Genomic DNA, 17,507 nt, shown 5'->3' with positions numbered 1-17,507 from the left:
AATACCTATTTCAAGCTATTGCAATATTCTTACAGTAGGTCAGCCAAGTCTGCTTTTTCTTATGGAAACACTAATTTTTGGCCAGATTTGTTTGGAATTACAATCAATCCGGAGTTTCATATTGTTTTTTTTACCTCTGGTTCCAGGCTATGACCTCATTAGGGTATATCATGTGAAATCAGAAATATCTGAATGTTGAGCAATAGCTCTGGCATTCAAATCTATGAAAATCATCTGTTAGTCTTCTGATATCCTCATGCAGATTGCTCAGACTCTCTCACAGATGTCATTCTTTACGTCAGGATATACACATCAGTTTATATTTTGACTTTATTTTAAAGTCCAGATTTCTCAGATCTCTCATTACATCCTGTTTCAGAGAATGGAAATAGTCTGTCGGCTCAGTGGTCTCAGTTTCTTCCACTTCCTCACTCATCACCAAATGTGAGAAGCGGAGCTGGCATCAAGTCTCTAACTCATGACTGCTCCGCAGCTGCTTCCTTCCTAGGGGTCCGGGCTGCTGCCGCTCCGGTACACCGAGAGCCTGAATCCCTTCTCCTTCCCCCAACAGAGCTTGAGGACACGCTGTCTCCGAGAGGGATGAATTAAGTCGGAAGAGGAGCGTGGCTGAACTCATTGGATCCCATGCAGTTTGCTGATGAAGATTTTAGTTTAGTTTTCCTGTCCTGGCAGCCACAAATTGCCTGGGCAACAAGCAGCCACTCTGGCTATAAACACCCTGCTGAACACTGCCAGTGTGGTATTTATCACTCTGACTTAGTGCCAGAGGAGGAACCATTTCTAAAACAAAGGAGTTTTGTTTAATGCTTTACAAATGCCAGGAGCGTTCCTTCTTCCAAATTTTTTTAGGTTCTGATGTGCAAATGCTTCTATATGGGAACGGAGCGAATGAATTCAGTACGATTATTCCAGCGGGTGAACGAGTTAGGGCCTTAAACCTATAAGAAATGAACCGTTTCCTCCAAAACTCCGTAAGAACTTCAGAGAAAGAGATATTCACCCCCTCATACTCCACAAACACAGCCACACTACTGCACCAGCCTACGCTGTCTTCAAAACACGACATGGAAGGGCAGCAATAAAAATCATGTGACGGGAGAAAGCCTGCACGGCAAATACAGTTTAATCTGGAAAGGAAACTCCTGGGTCCAGTCCTACAGTTTTCAGGCAAACAAAACTTCTACTGAAGTTACAAGGGAAAAAATTTTCTGTCCTTGATGGGCGTGCTCCTTTGAATTAAACAGAATTTACTTACATCAGCAAAAACGAGTCACTGAACACGTAGATTACATGCCCTACAGAGCAGGATATACCTAACAGAAATTTAAATAAGATGAATGAATTATTTTAGCAGAGGTCTTTTTCATGTTATAAAGATAGTTATGACTTCTTGTAAAAAAAAAAAATATATCGTAGTTATGACTTCTTGTAAAAAAAAAATTATCAGAAGACTAGTGGAAAATGTAATCTTTCTGAAGAGGAGATGTTAAGCTTAACCTGGGTATCTGATGTTTGGCTTACAGAATACAAAAAGACAGGGAATTTCAACTAAGATTTAAGTTGATTTTTTATAGCGTTATTGAAGCCTAATGACGAGTCTGTGTAAATTAATTCCAGATGCTGACCTACATGAAAATGATGGGATAGGATAATCCCATCTTTTAATCAGCACCTGTAGCAGGTGAGATATCTCCAAAACTTGTTTCGAGAAATGTAAATGTATCAAAATTCGCAGAGGGTGCAGAGGGGAAATGTGATAAAGTCTAATTTTTTCATGAGCAATTTTCTTGAAAAACAATGTTTATCACAATCAAAGAATAAAATCACCATTTGAAGGTTGTATCTGTTCCAAGGCAGTTTTTAGAGGCCAACAACACTGAGGCACTAAGGATGCTAGGGAAAAAAGGCTTTGTTGCTTGTGAAGGGGCTTATTTCTCATTTTTCATTTCTGTTTGTAATTGCTGTCATCTTTGTTTCTTATGCTTTGGATAAAAAAGGTGACTTTTATATTTATTAGAACTGGGTTTCAATAAACATTATGCAATATGGTAGACCGGGGAATGATTTATTGATAATTTGTCACTTATATTTATGGAAGTGTAGACCCTGGAGCCCTAGAGCTGGTAAATCATATTATGCAGCTACAAATGTTTTTTTATTCTTTGCTGCCAAAAGTGCACCATGTAAACTGATTGCCTCACCAAACCCCTGGGGCCTGATAATGATGCACTTGCTAATACAAAGGGAGGAGGGGTGAGGAGAAGACAACTAATTATAAGTTTATTTTTGTTTCAATATGTTTGCCATTTAATCTAGAGTTCCATAAACAATAGATTGATGAAATATAATTAGGAGGAAGATTACAGTTTAATGAGGTAAAAGATTGGGAAAGAATGTAAATGGAGCAGTAGGCTGTGCAGAGTTTTTAGCTGTTTATTATTGTACAGCTGTAAGGCACTTTCACACAGTTCCCAGATGGAAGCAGCTGTTAGCTCTTCGCCATTAGAAAAAAAGAGGTTCATAGTTAATTTTTATCCACTTGTTCCAGCCTAGTTATGTTCACTACAACACTTCACCAAGTCACAGCTCTCAGCTACAGCTGAGACTGTCAGGATGGGCACCCTGTCTTCATTTGCCACTTTGCCATTCACTTATCTCATCTGGCAACCTCTCAAGCAACAAGCTGTTCCACTCCTTGTAATATGTTTATCTCCCACAGTGATGTCAGCAAAAGTCAGCAAATCTAATATTCATGCTCAAACAGATTTGTTGGTGCTCTTTGTTTATAAGAAAGGGCTCTATATCACCCCTGCAGCTGCTTCCTCTTCACCAAGCTTTGTTTTTGTACGGTACTCTTCAGATAGGCCTTGGGAGCTGTACAAAGCATGTGCTCATCTGACTGAACAGTGTTTTTGTTGGGTTTTTTCTATAAAAAAACAACCCACATCTCTTTTTTTCCACAGCACGTTATGAGACCTACATTTTTTCCCTCAGCTTGTCAAGATCTCATACACAAGACAGAATATAAAAGGCAAATAAGAGAGGTGTTTCTTTAAAAAGCAGTCACTGGGAAGAAAAAAGTAGGCAGATTTTCAAGAACGAATACTACAGTAACTTTTCTCTTGTAGCACTTAAACAATTCCACATTATGGGCAAGATATCACTGCCCTGCACCCTCCACAGGCATTTACATCGGTGCAAAGTGAGTGTAAATCTTTACTATTCCAGACAGGTTGTATGTTATATTTGGTGCCAAGGTATTGCACACGCTACAGGGAATTAGAGAATTTGGTGCTATTTTTGTAACAATTTATACTTTTCAAGCTTCTCATTTCACAGTGCTTGGGACTGTTGCAGATGCTTTATAAAGCACTTTCTGTGTGGGCTTATATCAATTTATATTTCTAAGGTACCTTATGGATGATAGTCCTGTCAGGCAAGGTGAAGGCAAAGTGGTGTGGTTTATTCAGGGCTGGCATTGGGCATGATGTTTCCGGACAATTTCTCAATCTAGGTGAGGCATACTTTTCTTCATTTGTTTCTGTTATGAGATTAGATTTTCTAAAATTTTTTGGGGCTACTTTACCATTTATTCAAAAGTTTGGCAAGAGTTTTATTGCAATTCTGTGATTTACTTACCCCAGCACAGGACAAATTTGGGGATCCAGGGTTCACCAAGTGGCAAGTGTGCCAATTCCCTTTCCACTAATATACAAAAAAGCCTGGTTCTAAATCTCCAATTGTTTTTTTGGGTTTTTTTAGGGAAAAAAAGATAATTGCTTTAAACATTGAATGAAATTCTGGTCTCTTTAAGATATTTTGCAATTGGCTTCCAAAGGACAATTTATTTCACAGCTTCCAAAACACCTTTCAACAAGAATTCTGTCCTGATCTCTAAAAAAAGATACAATACAAAAAATTCCAGCAGTATAACTTTTTTTTTTTTTAAATTCTACCGCTATCAGCAGGCCACCCACATGCTTAATCTAGAAGAACCACCTCTAGGCTATGAGAAAGGCTGTTCAGTCTCTGTGCCCCTACAAAACTTGGCTATTTTGCTGACAAGGATGCTGGTTAAAGCCAATTATGGCGGGGAGTTTTATGGTCAAAACAGCTGTCCAGTTGGAAATGGACTAAGACCACCAAGTTATTTCATGTGTCACAAACAGGCATCTGATTGGTTAAATAAAGCTGCATATATATTTTTATGAATAGAAATGGAAGGTTTAATTTGCTTTTGTTTGTGGGGTCTTATTTATTGCTTGAAAGTGTTTGGATGCCTGCTGGGTATTTATGAAAAAGGGCTGCAAAAGCTGCACGTATTTCATCTGCAGTTCTGGAGCAGAAGTACAGTGTTGTGGTTAAGGCTAACCAGAGTAGAAAAACTATAGGCCGTTAGAGCAAGATATGAAAGCTATTGCCAAGGCTGTAGACCAAAACCAAAAAACCACTACCCCAACTGAGAACTCCACCTGGTATTTATGTATGTACTGTGTGTATGTATGTATGTGTTTATTTAATATTAAGGAATCGTTTATGCTCAAAAATTTTACCTCCCATTTAGGTATGTTACTACTTCAAATTACAGCACTTAAAATGACTTCCTTACCTGCTCTTTAATGCCTGTTTTCTCTTGTTTGATTAGTTCATGCACCTAGAGCACTTTCCTATGTGCAATTTTTACTGTTTCCCCTATTTAGCCAGTCTGTTTTTTCATCCTGTCTTTAACGTGAAAGCCCTATGCAGCAACTTAGGAGAGAAAGGCATTTTTAAATTTCAAAATTATGACTTTTACAAAAAATTAAAGATGCAATGGTAAAATTGGAAACACCAGCAAAAGAGGTCCAAGATAGCTTGAGTGTCTGCAGCTATGTCTAATTCCTAGAAAAAGACCTGCATTAGTCTTAAAGTCACTGGCATAATTTTAAGATACTGGCCCCAAAATTCCTGGGGTCATGGATCACATGCATATTTTTCATTAGACTAATAACATTATAAAACATTTATAATATGGCCAGTATTTCTGTTTTTTTAGTTAGGCTAGCACATTTTAGAACAAGGAACAGTATTCCGCTGTGTGGCTTAGATAATCAAATCTACCATAAGCCGTGCATTGTTTTTTTCTTCTTTGGAGTAAAGATGACCTTCTATATGAAGGCACACCAACATGTTAAAGGCTTGGAAAAGTAAATAAATTTTTTGGTCTTCATTACCTCAGCTGTATTTCTTTCTCATTTTTCAGGGGTCCAGCATGCTAGGTAGTACATATTTTTTGTAAATGGGCTATAGGCAGTATCTAAATCAAAAGCAGTACATCTAATAAATTATATCTTTATATATTTATAATTATTTCCTTCCCTTTTTATATCTTATTATTGCTAAAAATTGACAACTAAGAACAAGATTTCTGTGATTTGAAGCAAATATGTTATATGAAACTAATAATTAGGATGCTGATTTGTTCTCTCATTCAGGCAAGAAGAGTTGTGATAAGAAGCACAGAAAAAGCTTAAGTCTACAAATCTGTCTTTCTCTTGGTTAAATTACTGCAATATGGGAATAGTTGCATGGATCCTAGAAAAGAATTTTGTTTCCAAGATACCACTTGGCCAGAAATAACTTTTATGACCATCTAGCCTGTTCTTTAGGGTAACAGAATAGAAAGAACCTATACAATCATTAAGTTGCCTTCAAGCCCGTTAAATACATTTGAGACTTAATATATCCTTTAGAAGAGCACCTAACTGTAAAGACCACAACTAATGGAGAAGCCACAACCCCCAGTTAATCTGGATTTGACCAAAAGGTAATGCTCCTGTGCAGGTAGTTTTAATCAGGTGAAAAAAGTATGTGAAACATGTAGATTTACAGTGAAGCTGCAAGAAGTTTCCCAAAACTAAGCGGGAGGAAGTTTTCCGCTCTAAAAATTTCACTAGAGTTTTTGAAAGTTTTGTGGGCTTGAACCTATACTGACATATGGTAACTATCAACTGTAAGGCATGGGTCAGCCTGATATGTCTTTGATAAGAAAAGAATAAAAGAGAACAGAGGGAAGAGTTCCAGGGTTTTCCTTGAAAACAAATCTCCCCCCACCAAAAAAAAAAAAGAAAAAAGAGAAGAACCCATATAAGATTTTTAGCTTAACAGCTTAAAAAATCTTATATGGAAGCTCTATTTCTCTAAGCATTTCAGATGCACGTCAAAATACACTGGGTGTGTACCTCACCTGCTAATACATGCCGTACTTCCATAGGATGATAAACAAACTTAGCAAATCATTGTATCATGGCCATCAATAAGGACATACAGGTTTTAAAACTCACCAAAAGTGGAGAGTTTCTATGTATGTGCCTGAATATCTGCCACTTGGCCTCAAGGCCATTTCAAGTCCTCAAGTAAGCTGATATTTAGCACCTCATAAAAAAGCGGCATACACCTGAGTAGAGGAAAAAAAGTGACATTTGTTGGTGGTTTATATGGAGGATCACATTACTTTTCTTAGAAGTAAGAGAAAGAAAGATCTTCATCTCTGTGTTTAGAAGAAGGAGAGGGAGTAAGGTTGGTTTTGCAAAAATCTGTGTTTTGGAGAAGGCGTTATTAAAAAAAAAAGTATCTTTGCACAACAGCAAGCAAGCATACTGATTTATAAAACTTCATAAAATTGCATTGAATTTTATCCTGAATTGAAAGATTTACAGTACATTCCTGAGAAAAGTTATAGCTACTCTGCACTTACCCTCCAGGTACCTGGTGGCTTTTCAACTATCATGTGCTGGGAAAGATCTCTCTCTGAATATGCCCAGATGCATGTAACGAGTATGCTTGCTTTAAGGCCAAACGAGAAGGCTATGAGCTGCACAATCTGCTCTGCTTTGTTTTCCTCAAGTGAAATATGATTTTAAACCTAAATACTGAAATAGCACCAAATATTTAAAATATGTTATAGTTGGTGAGTTTTTCCACAGTGCCCGTTTGTTTTCCATTCCCCCCATGACATCTCACAACTCTAAGTGCTCAATGACAGCCTGTAGAGGTTTCACCATAATCCACCTTTATCCATTAACAGACACTCAATCACTAAAGTGCTTACTAGACTAAACATATTTATCCAACCAAATCACACTTTACAATGCAAAACTGCCAATCAGACCCCAGCTATTAACAAGGAACTGCTTTAAGGGGATTTTGGTGTTTGTGCTGTGAAGAGCATGCTTACCTCCAACAAACCACTAAACCAAATTAACATAGCTGTATCCTCATAAAAGAAACCAGATATCCTGTTGTGAAAATAGAAAGCTTGGTAGGACAGGGCTCCTTTGATGGCTAACAGTGTGGCAGACGAAGGCTTCAGACTACAAATCTGGTTACCACAGGCTCATTACAAAACTCTAGCATTAAGCTTTTGCTAACTTTAAAAGCAAAATAAAAATGTATCATTTGGGTAACTCAGTAAGCCATCAACTTACTAAGTTACTATTATAATTGCAATAAGTGCTGTAATTGTTGGATAAGGCTCCTTAATTCTAATTGCTCCTTTGTCCAAGATCATGTTGTAAAAAAGCTTGCATTAGCCAAAATAAAATCCAAGAGACACAAATGTGGTAGTAATAATAATTCTTTTTATTAGCCTGGAAAAGAGGAAGAGAACAAAGCTTTAAAAAGACTTCAAAGTTCTGACCAAGAGAAAAAAAATCTAAAATCAGAGAAACATGCATACACTCTGCCCTTTTATTAGACTCATACAAACTAAGTGCCATCACCACAACTTAGAGCTTGACAGCATTTCTTTCCCAGGCAGCAGGAAAAGTTACACCATCCATGTTGCAGGGCTAATTTAAGTCCTCTGTCAAAAACTACATAAAACAGTCCTGTGTATTCTCACTAGGAAGCCCTAATAGTTTTAGACTTATTGGTATTATACCTCCTTTAAATCCCAATATTTTAAAGCTGGATTGACATTTGCTGAGGCTTGGTGTATTTTCCCTCCATTTAACCACAGCAAAAAGAAAGGTGAAGTTTTAAACTCTGAGGTAAGTGACTTATGAAAAGTCATGTTTTTAAGAAACACTTATCAGGTTAAAAATGCGTGTATACCCTTCTTTACTTCCAAATATCTTTAGCTCTGTGATTGAAATATGTATTTCCAATCCTTCACTGCTTATCAAAAATAATGAGCACTTTCTTTTTTACCAGCTTTTATAAACACTTCTGGGGAAAATTTTATGAGCAGCTAGAACAAGTTTTACTTCTTGGAGAGAAGGCTTCATGCTGGAGTCATATCCAAAATGAGTAAACCACAACATGAACAGATTTTCCAAAAATCACTAGAACAGACTTCATAAGTTAGAGTTGGAAACATGTAAAGTACAAATTAAGTTGTCATGTAACAGAATAGTATAGTTTTGTAAGCTAGAGTCAGACATCATGTTCCATCATAATATGCATCCATCGCCACTACGTCTTTAGTCTACATGTGTTCTGAACAGTTATGAATAATACAAAAATTCACAAAATAAAGCTGTTCCAGGTTTGTGCATATGAATGTCCACAATTGTTTTTATGTGAAAGAAACTGATGCAGGTTTTCAATGCATAATTATACCACTTACAGAAAGGGAAAAACATCATCACGACACTAGAAGTACAAGAATAAAAGAACAAATTACAATACAAATTAAAAAGAAGAATTATTGTAGACCACATTGAATCTTAGTATTTAGAAAATACTTGCTGTGGTTAATAAGAAATACACGCTTTCACGCCTTTGCTACATATCCATGTAAATACATTTTATATTCTGTATTGTATATACGTGTCATACGCAAGCAATGAAAATAAACACAGAAAGCACTAAGAAATTACTCATGCCAGAAACAGTTTTCTCCTGATTAACTGAGAAAGCAATGTTAATAACTGCGATGCTGCCAATTTGGTTCTGTACCACTGATTTGAAACAATTTGTTGTTCCATGGAACATGAATTTCTCAATGTTCCACTTTGTTATTTTTAATTGGTGTTTTGTTTTGAAAGGTACCACATGTAGCATACTGAAACTTTCCAGCTAGCAGAAAGTAAAGAACAGTGCAAACACTGGAACAACAAAATATTTCATTCTTTCATAACTTTGTTACTTAAGTACAAAACACAACCGCATGATTAAAGCATTTTACTTGAATCCTCATGTTATGTTTAGATGCTAAAGATGTTAATGAACTATATGCCAACTTCATAAGCACACAAGGAAGGGAGGGAACAGCTAATCTGTTGAATTACATGGTGCAAATCCATTGATACCTGTAATGTGTACAAGTGATAAGAGAACACTGTCCGTAGCTCCCATTCTATGTATCATGCTCCCAGTTTCTATGTACAAGGGCAGTATTATGCCTTTTCACTTGTGACACATGAAAGTGTCAAACTTCCCATTTATTTTCCAGTTGTGTCTTTAAATAGACACAATACATCCAGCCAGATTGCCTATATTTTCCACCATATGGCCAGCACTACTTGATTTCTCTTCTGGAAATGACATGATTCATTCTTTAAGCTTATTCCACTGAAAAGGCTTTTCCACATGTCAACCAGTATTGATAATCTCTGCAGAATTATATATGTAGGAGATACAGTAAGTAAGTGTGAAATTTGTTAGCTGTCTCTAAGCATCTTTGACTGATTCATAAAGAATAAATAATAAATGCTTTCTGTAAAATACTTTAAAGTAAAAAAAATTTCAGGACTGCCATTCATTAATATATGATGTATATATTTACCCAAACAAGGATAACATTGTATCATATTTTGGAATTCTTTTCTTAAGACTGAAGATAGAATCTGAAGATTTCAATTAGAAAATACATTGTCAATAACATGATAGATCTTACAAATGCAAGTCTTTTTTACAGTTCCCACTTTATTCACATCCACAATACAGTTGTCCTCCCGGCACGTCGTCCAATACTCCCGTAGCATAAGCTTAGGTGCCCCTGCTAAGTTTTTTTACTATATGAAGCCTTTTTATCATATTTTAACACAGCTTTACACTCTACTGAAAATCTTCAAAGTTACTGCACATATTCTTTGTGTCCTTAACGATGATGTTACCAGCAGACCATTTTTCTCCCAACCAGCTATTGGCAATTGGCCTAATGTGAAAGGATAATTATGCTATCAATTCTTCATTACCCAGGCCAATATAGGCAAAAAAGTAGATAACAGAGGCAGTATTTGACATCACAGGGACTGCTATAACTGACCATGTGGAGTCAGGTCCTTTGGGGTTATCAGGTCCTGCTCAGTACTATGTCTGCTGGACCACAGTTCTCCCTGGCAAAGTCATCCAGGTTTGTTCCCTATTTCTCCAAATACAGAAGGGCTTATTATCTGGAATGGAGCAGAGTATGCATGTGATGACAGATATGGACTGGCTCAGGACTGGCTTCTATACAAGCTAATAAGGCCTATATATACCTACACATACGAACCTGAATACCTATAAACAACCTGCTAGCCCAAACCAGCAGGCCAAGAGGAGGAAGCACTTACTGGCTGGCCGAGTGGTCAGTCAAGACACCTTCCTCGTGGCTACCCCAAACCTGTTTCTTCCTCTCTTCTCGCTCAAGCAAATTGCTCAGCAAACTTTTTATTGTGTATCGCTACTTCATGGTACTTGAAGGATTACGTTACCCTCCTTTGTGGGTAAATCCATGGGCCACCAGTAGACCCTCTCTAGTCTGTGTGTTTGATAAAAATGTTTTTAAAAGAAAGTGTTTCCTTAGAAAACAGTAAATATTTGCTCTCTTTTATTATGTTAAATAATATAACAAATATCTGGTAAATAAATCAACAGCTTTAGTCAAATGTTTTGTTAATTATTTAGCCAAAGTACTGCAGCTATCTTTCTGAAAAGAGATTCCAGAAAGAAATTTTACCATAATGGACAGATAGCATCTAACCTGCTATCTAGCAGAAACATTTAATGCAAGAAAACTTTGAATTCTATTTTTGCTTCTGCTGAAACATTAAAGAAAGGTGATAAACAGTTTATTATCATCTGCCCTTCTCAGTCTACAACTGAATCTAAAAATGTACCACTTTCCCTCCACAGTTCAATGGCAAATGGATCTTAAAGTAAACACTACTTTACCTCAAGTGGATGTTACAGGCACATATGGTTGGAACATACTGTTCCTCTATACTTTAGCTAACCTTTATAGAAAAGTACTTAAAGAGGAAAATCCACAGCAAAAATGAAATGTATGTTCCAACTAGAATACACATGAACAGGACCTTTTGAAATTTCATTAGCCTGACTTGTCAAATGCTGACAGCATATAATGCATTCAGGGTTTTATAAGCCCGATAAGTCCGTGTCATACCAAAAAGGGAAAAAAGTTGGAAGCCACGACTGTAATATCTAAAAATAGCCTAAACTCAGTTTAGTATAACATCTGTACATTGTTGAGTGTTTTGATATTGACCACCTTTTTTTCTTTACATGTATAAATATAGATAGTTTTGGTTTAGATATATTCTAATTCAATGATGTTAGAAAGTTATTGGGAGAGGTGTTTATCCAATTTGCATTGACATAGGAAGGGAAGAAATGGTTGCTTGACCATGCAGTTGTGGCACAGGTTTCAGAAGCGTTTGTTCTACTAGCTGGTGTCCAAGGGAAGGGCTGTTGCCATCTTACTGTCCTGATAAACTTGAGACTGAATTTTTTAATCAGAAATTTACTTTGTTTTAATAAAGCCTGGAGCTTTTCTTTTTTTTTACCCTAATTATCCACAATATCCAGTTTGCTGGACCATTCTGAGTCAAAATAATTTTGGCTCAAAAAGGTCAAATATGGCAAATGATATCATATATCTCTGCAAAACTGAGCAGAAACTAGTGCTTTCTCAGGGAGAAGCTCTTTTTTAGTCTTGACATCTCACACTGCAGGAAAAGTTCTCCTAATGCAGAGGTATACTAACTACACATACACCTCTTCATTAAAAACATATAGGTAGACTGATTGACCAATCTATTTCAATACTTCAGCCTGAATTCATGGGAAGCCACAGAAAGATCTAGCTAGTTAGGACAGGCTTTATAGGCCTCACAAATTTTGCTCAAATATCTGTTGGACAACAGTATGCACCCATTAATTAAAAAAAATGTTTGACAAGCCATTACTATTATAACTGTGTTCCTTAACCGTTTCGTACCATTGCCACAGCAGCTGCATGCAGAGTCCATCACATTATGCTCTCAGGACGATGTCCCTAGACAACTCCTAAGCCCAGACTTCACATTTAGTAGCCGTTGCATTTTTATGTAGCAATGTACTGTTCTTTTCTCCCAAATGCTATCCTACAACATTCATCTTCATCTATTTCCTACTCCTGTCCTCCTCCATATTTATTTTAGAAGTTGACAGTATTGAAAAAAAAGGTCTTCTTTCTTCTTCTAGGTACCAGGTCCCTGATAATCTTGCACGAAGTTTTGTGTCTCATTTTTGCTGCTGTGAAACGACACGAACCTATAATTTACATTATATTACATATGTATAAATATGAACATTTCTTTACTAATGGAAAACCAAACCTCATTTTTTTGTTCAGTTTGTTTGTTCAAGGAAAATGTTTATCTGGTTGCCTGTTTCAAAATTCTCTACTGAAAGGTCAAAGATTAAAACCAAGCACCCTCCTCCTGTGCCCTCAAACCGAGCATAGCAGACAACCTCCGTTCTCTTGGTTTCCTACTACTCAGTATTTGTCAGACACTGATTATGAGTAAGACCTTGAGCAGTTATCTCTATATGGTATGTTTCTAACCAACTCAAATGTCATAACCAATGAGTCACCATGAGTAAGAGAAATAAGATTACCTTTTAAAATAAATTCACAGTAATCCTTTTCTTAAATGTCATAGCTAACAACTCATTCTTTTGCATGACATGCAACTTTGAAGTAAAACCCACTTGTGAATGTACAGTGACTTGGTATTTCCATGATGAAGAGAGGAGTGGATTACTTTTTCCATACATCTTTATTTGTTATGTTTTCGAGCTGAGATCTGTTTGCCACACAGACTTAAATTCATGAGTATCAGTACAAATACGCTACTATTTCTTTCATACATTTCTCTTTTTTTGTGTTCACAACACTTCATAGGCGGAGAGGAAATAAGTCAGACTATTGAAAATTGGAGAGCTTTAAAATAAAATAATGAGCAAAGAATTTTCCAGTAGGTGGGGCAATAAAAATGAAAGGCGGGTCCCCCAAGAGTCACAAACATGGAAGATTATAGCGGAGGAAATGGCCAAGATTGGATAAGCTGGCTGAACAGAGAGAAACAATACCAGAGACACAGGCTAAATGGTTCCACAAAGGAGAATGGAAAGGGAATTTTGAATTGGTGATAAAGGACCCATTATCTACATTTCTTTAATTGATTGATGTTACAGTGGATGTAAAATAGAAAAACAAGGAATCCTGTGGAACCGTTAGCATTTAAGGAAGTGTTTTGGGGGAAAAGCTCAGAGACAGAGGCGTTCACTTGGAGTGGTAGAGTTTGGGCAGGATATGAACCTATTTCCAGGAATGGTGGTGTTATTAAAGGGTCTAACAACTGCTACAAATTTGTCCGTGCTCACAACATAAGCCCATTTACTACACGCAATAATTTGTATTGCTGCTGTGTCTGCCACCGTATTGCAGACGTGAGTGGCAGGTGTGTCCTGGCATCCAGGCCCATGTCCAGCTGCAACTTCAGAGGTAGGGTTAGTTTCTGTGTTTCATACTCAGGGCGAGCAAAACATCCGCCTGGCCCCGGAGCAGCTCCAGGCCCACCACGGCTGTGCTCCCTGGCAGGATCCTGGCCTGCTCCAACACTGAGGCCCCCAGCCTGGGAAGTCTTACGCAACTTGTGAACCTTATGTTTCTTATCTTGGAAACAGATATATTTAAAACTTAAAAGGGGTTGAAATCTTTGTCTGTTATTTTCACCACATGGGTATGCTGGAGGAGCAAACAGCTTTTTGCTCCCTACTGTACTAAACGGTACACACAGACTTACGAAATGGATGTGGGTCCAGGAGCTAGAAAGACCTTCAGCCTAATCCCACCTACAGACAAGCTTTATCATTTTGTGCTTAGATTGCTCTTTGAAAAGATTACTTCAATGGACAAACATTTTTTCCATTTATCAGACAGTCTTAAGGAGTTTTCTGCGAATTAGTAAACTTGCAAGCTGAAATTGCACCAGAACTAGGCTGAAAATGCAGATCTTCTGACTAACCTTAGGCCTCCTCCACTGACAATATGCCACCACCAGATCACAAGGTGGTTTTTTTTTTTTTTTAATCCTCCGGCTGCAAAGCCCATATTTAGGTCTCAGAAATGGGTCTCACTTCCAAGACATTAAGTACCACTGGCCATTTCAAAGAAAGGTTAATTTAGTAGCTAAAGCACTAACAGTGGACATAGGAGCATAGGAGTACAACTTCTGCTGGAGTAGAGTTGGACAGTAACAAGTCAAATTGCCCAGCCTTGTTTCTTTACAGCTGCCTCTCACCTGTTTATCAATAAGTTCTTCTCTTGAGACTACTAAAACATTATGTAGAGGAATCAGTACATTTTTCCTGAAAGTTTGATCCATTCTTTGAAGATGTGCATGTCTAAAAATTATACAAAACTTTGCAAGGAACAGATTTAGCGCATAATTTATGAAGCTATCAACTATAACGACTTTTTTGAAGGAATCTCTACCTAAAGACAAGAGTTTTCTGATCAAGCTGTGCTGCATAATCAGCACAAGTTTCAGTCACTGTTCCTTTGAATACAGGAATTTCAATACCCCCTTATTCCATCGTCTTTATCTCCTTCATTTTTTTGTAATTGACACAATAATAATTGTTAATTTTCAAACAGACTTTACCTCCTCTTCTTCTCACAAACCTCTTTTAAAAAAAATTCTAGTTCAAGACAGAGAATCTTGTACTTTTTAGGACTTGAGAATGTTCTCTTTTAAGCACTAGATTTTTCTGAAATTGTCTTAGAAAAATTTTTTTCCACATACCTAATATAGGTCCAGTGAAAACAGATATTTTGCTGATGCTGTGCAATTATCATGCTTTCAGGGGAAGAGGTAAAAAAATGCCTGAATCACTTTTAAAGGTTTATAAAAAGTGTAAAAAAAGAGGAAAATAATACTGCCATGTGAAATTTAAAAACATTTCTAAACACAAATGTACTGGAAACTTAAACCAAAGCACTATAATTAGTTGATGTTAAAGAATGAAAATTAAATACCATGTAATACATGCAGTATTTGTCTCAACACCATGGATTTTTCATTACTTCTTAATAGCAGGTAAGATCCAGATTTTAAGCACTTACCCTGAACATTGCCTCACAAGAATTTTATGTGCCTGGCCATTGACAGGGGAATAAACAACCCATTCCACCTATATTTCCCCATAAATTGATGTCATTGGCTATGAAGACAAACACATGGAGATCTAGTCTAGTCTGGCTAAAAATTTTAATCTCTCTCTCTCACTAATAATACTATGTAAAAGGAGAGTAGGGGCATTGTTATAACATTTTCCTCCTTCCCGGAGATTTACATGAGTTTAGATGACTGACTGTCTAAACAGAGATGGCAAAAGAGCTGTAGATGGGAGACAATAGGCTGTGATGGCCACTCCATTCTGAGGATGCTCATCCACCCTTTTGAAAGGAATATCCATTTGACACAAACCAGACAAAACTCAAAACCATAGTGGAAGCAGAGACCAGAACTTTAGGTCTCTTTGTTGCTTTTCTGCTTTTCATCTGGCCTTACACACCTCTTTCATGCCCAGTTCCACAATGGCTCTGTTTCAATGGGAGAAAATCGAATCCGCCTGCAGCAGAGAAGCCAGTTCAGTTGCACACAGCTTTGGTTACAGGTCTGCAGCTACAAGCTCTCTAACCAGCAGGCTATTTGTTATGCAGCTGGTGAGCGTTGGTGTCACTACCACATTCTCCTCCTCCTTCTCTGGACATCTTACGTAGGACTCAGGTGCTTCTCTGTCTAAATACAGATCATGACAGTGTGTGCAGACAGGAACCTGTCTCCCAGAAGAGGCACAACTGACAGGTAAGTGACAAGCTGATCACCCCAAGAATCTCAAGGCTAGCTAGAGATGTAATTATGGGGCAAGCAGTTCCAGAAAACAGGTCAACCGGCATTGCAGGGAGTAATGATTTTACTATTATTTATGAAACTGGACTAATTTTCTCTTTCAGCTATGTTTTAAAATACTCGTTGCACCAGTTGTCCCCTTTAAGTCATGCCTAAAACCCACTGAATATAAGAAGTGCCATACTGGGTTAGGCTAATGGTCCACCTAGCCTTGTATTCTGTCTCGAACAGTGGCAATATGGGGTGTTTAAGGAGAGAGTGTAAGGCTGGCCACTTACTGCAACCCTTTTCTCTTGTGCTCTCCCAGCATCCATGATTGATGCATTTGGGATATTACAGAGAACATACTTCCAAGTCATTTTAGAATCCATTTATAGACCTGTTTTCCTCTAATGAATTTGTTGAACATCCTTCTACTGTCTGCCTCCACAATCTCCTTTGACAATAGGTTCCAAAATTTCCCTACCTGCTGAGAAAAGAAGTACTTTTTACCTGTTTTAACTCAACCTTATACTAGTTTCATTGAGTGCTCTTATTCTTATCCAGAGAGACCAGCTGAATAACTGTTCTCTGCTTACCTTACAAGAAATTCAAGACTTTGTGAACCCCAATCATATTTGCTTTCAGGCTTTTTTTCTCTACATTGGAGATTCCTAGCCTTTTGAAAGCCTTGCCTCTTAAGGGTCCCATCTCCTTAGCCATTTTAATTGCCCCTCTGTCTAACATCTTTAATTACAATGCACCCTTCTTGAGTTATGAAGATCAGAAACAAACACAGATCTGACACTACTGGATGTCTTTTTGGTGACTTTGGTTCTGAAAGGTCGGGATTTGAGCTGTAGATATCAGTGAATGCAGAAGACCTGCTCTTTCCCTGTCTGGTGCTCAGCAGTAGGAGAGCAGGTTGGTGCACAGCAAACGTGAATCCTCAGCACCTGATTCACAAAAGCTCCTCTTGAGCAATCACAAAGTTTCAATGGGTAAGGCCTCTCCGTGGCCATGAACAAGTTTTTCCCATCATTTATAAGAAAATAATTTGATTAATTCTCTTTCCCGCTGTATGTTTAAAGAACATACAGTAACTCAATCAGACAATTAAATTTCTTTAAAAGTTCTTTAAGGCAGTAAACCAACTCTGACTCGTTGTTGCACTGGCACAATTAAGACCAGGCCCAATTATTTCAAACCTTAAACAAATGCAAAACACATTTAGAGTTGGGAAGCCTGTACTATCAATGAGGTCTGCAGAAATTATAGCTAAATGTTTCTGATTATATTAGCTTAGTATTTTAGTGAAGTCATTCAATGGGCAAG

Source organism: Gavia stellata, chromosome 5 (assembly GCF_030936135.1).
Source record: "Gavia stellata isolate bGavSte3 chromosome 5, bGavSte3.hap2, whole genome shotgun sequence".
NCBI lineage: Eukaryota > Metazoa > Chordata > Aves > Gaviiformes > Gaviidae > Gavia > Gavia stellata.
This window is presented reverse-complemented; position numbering follows the sequence as displayed.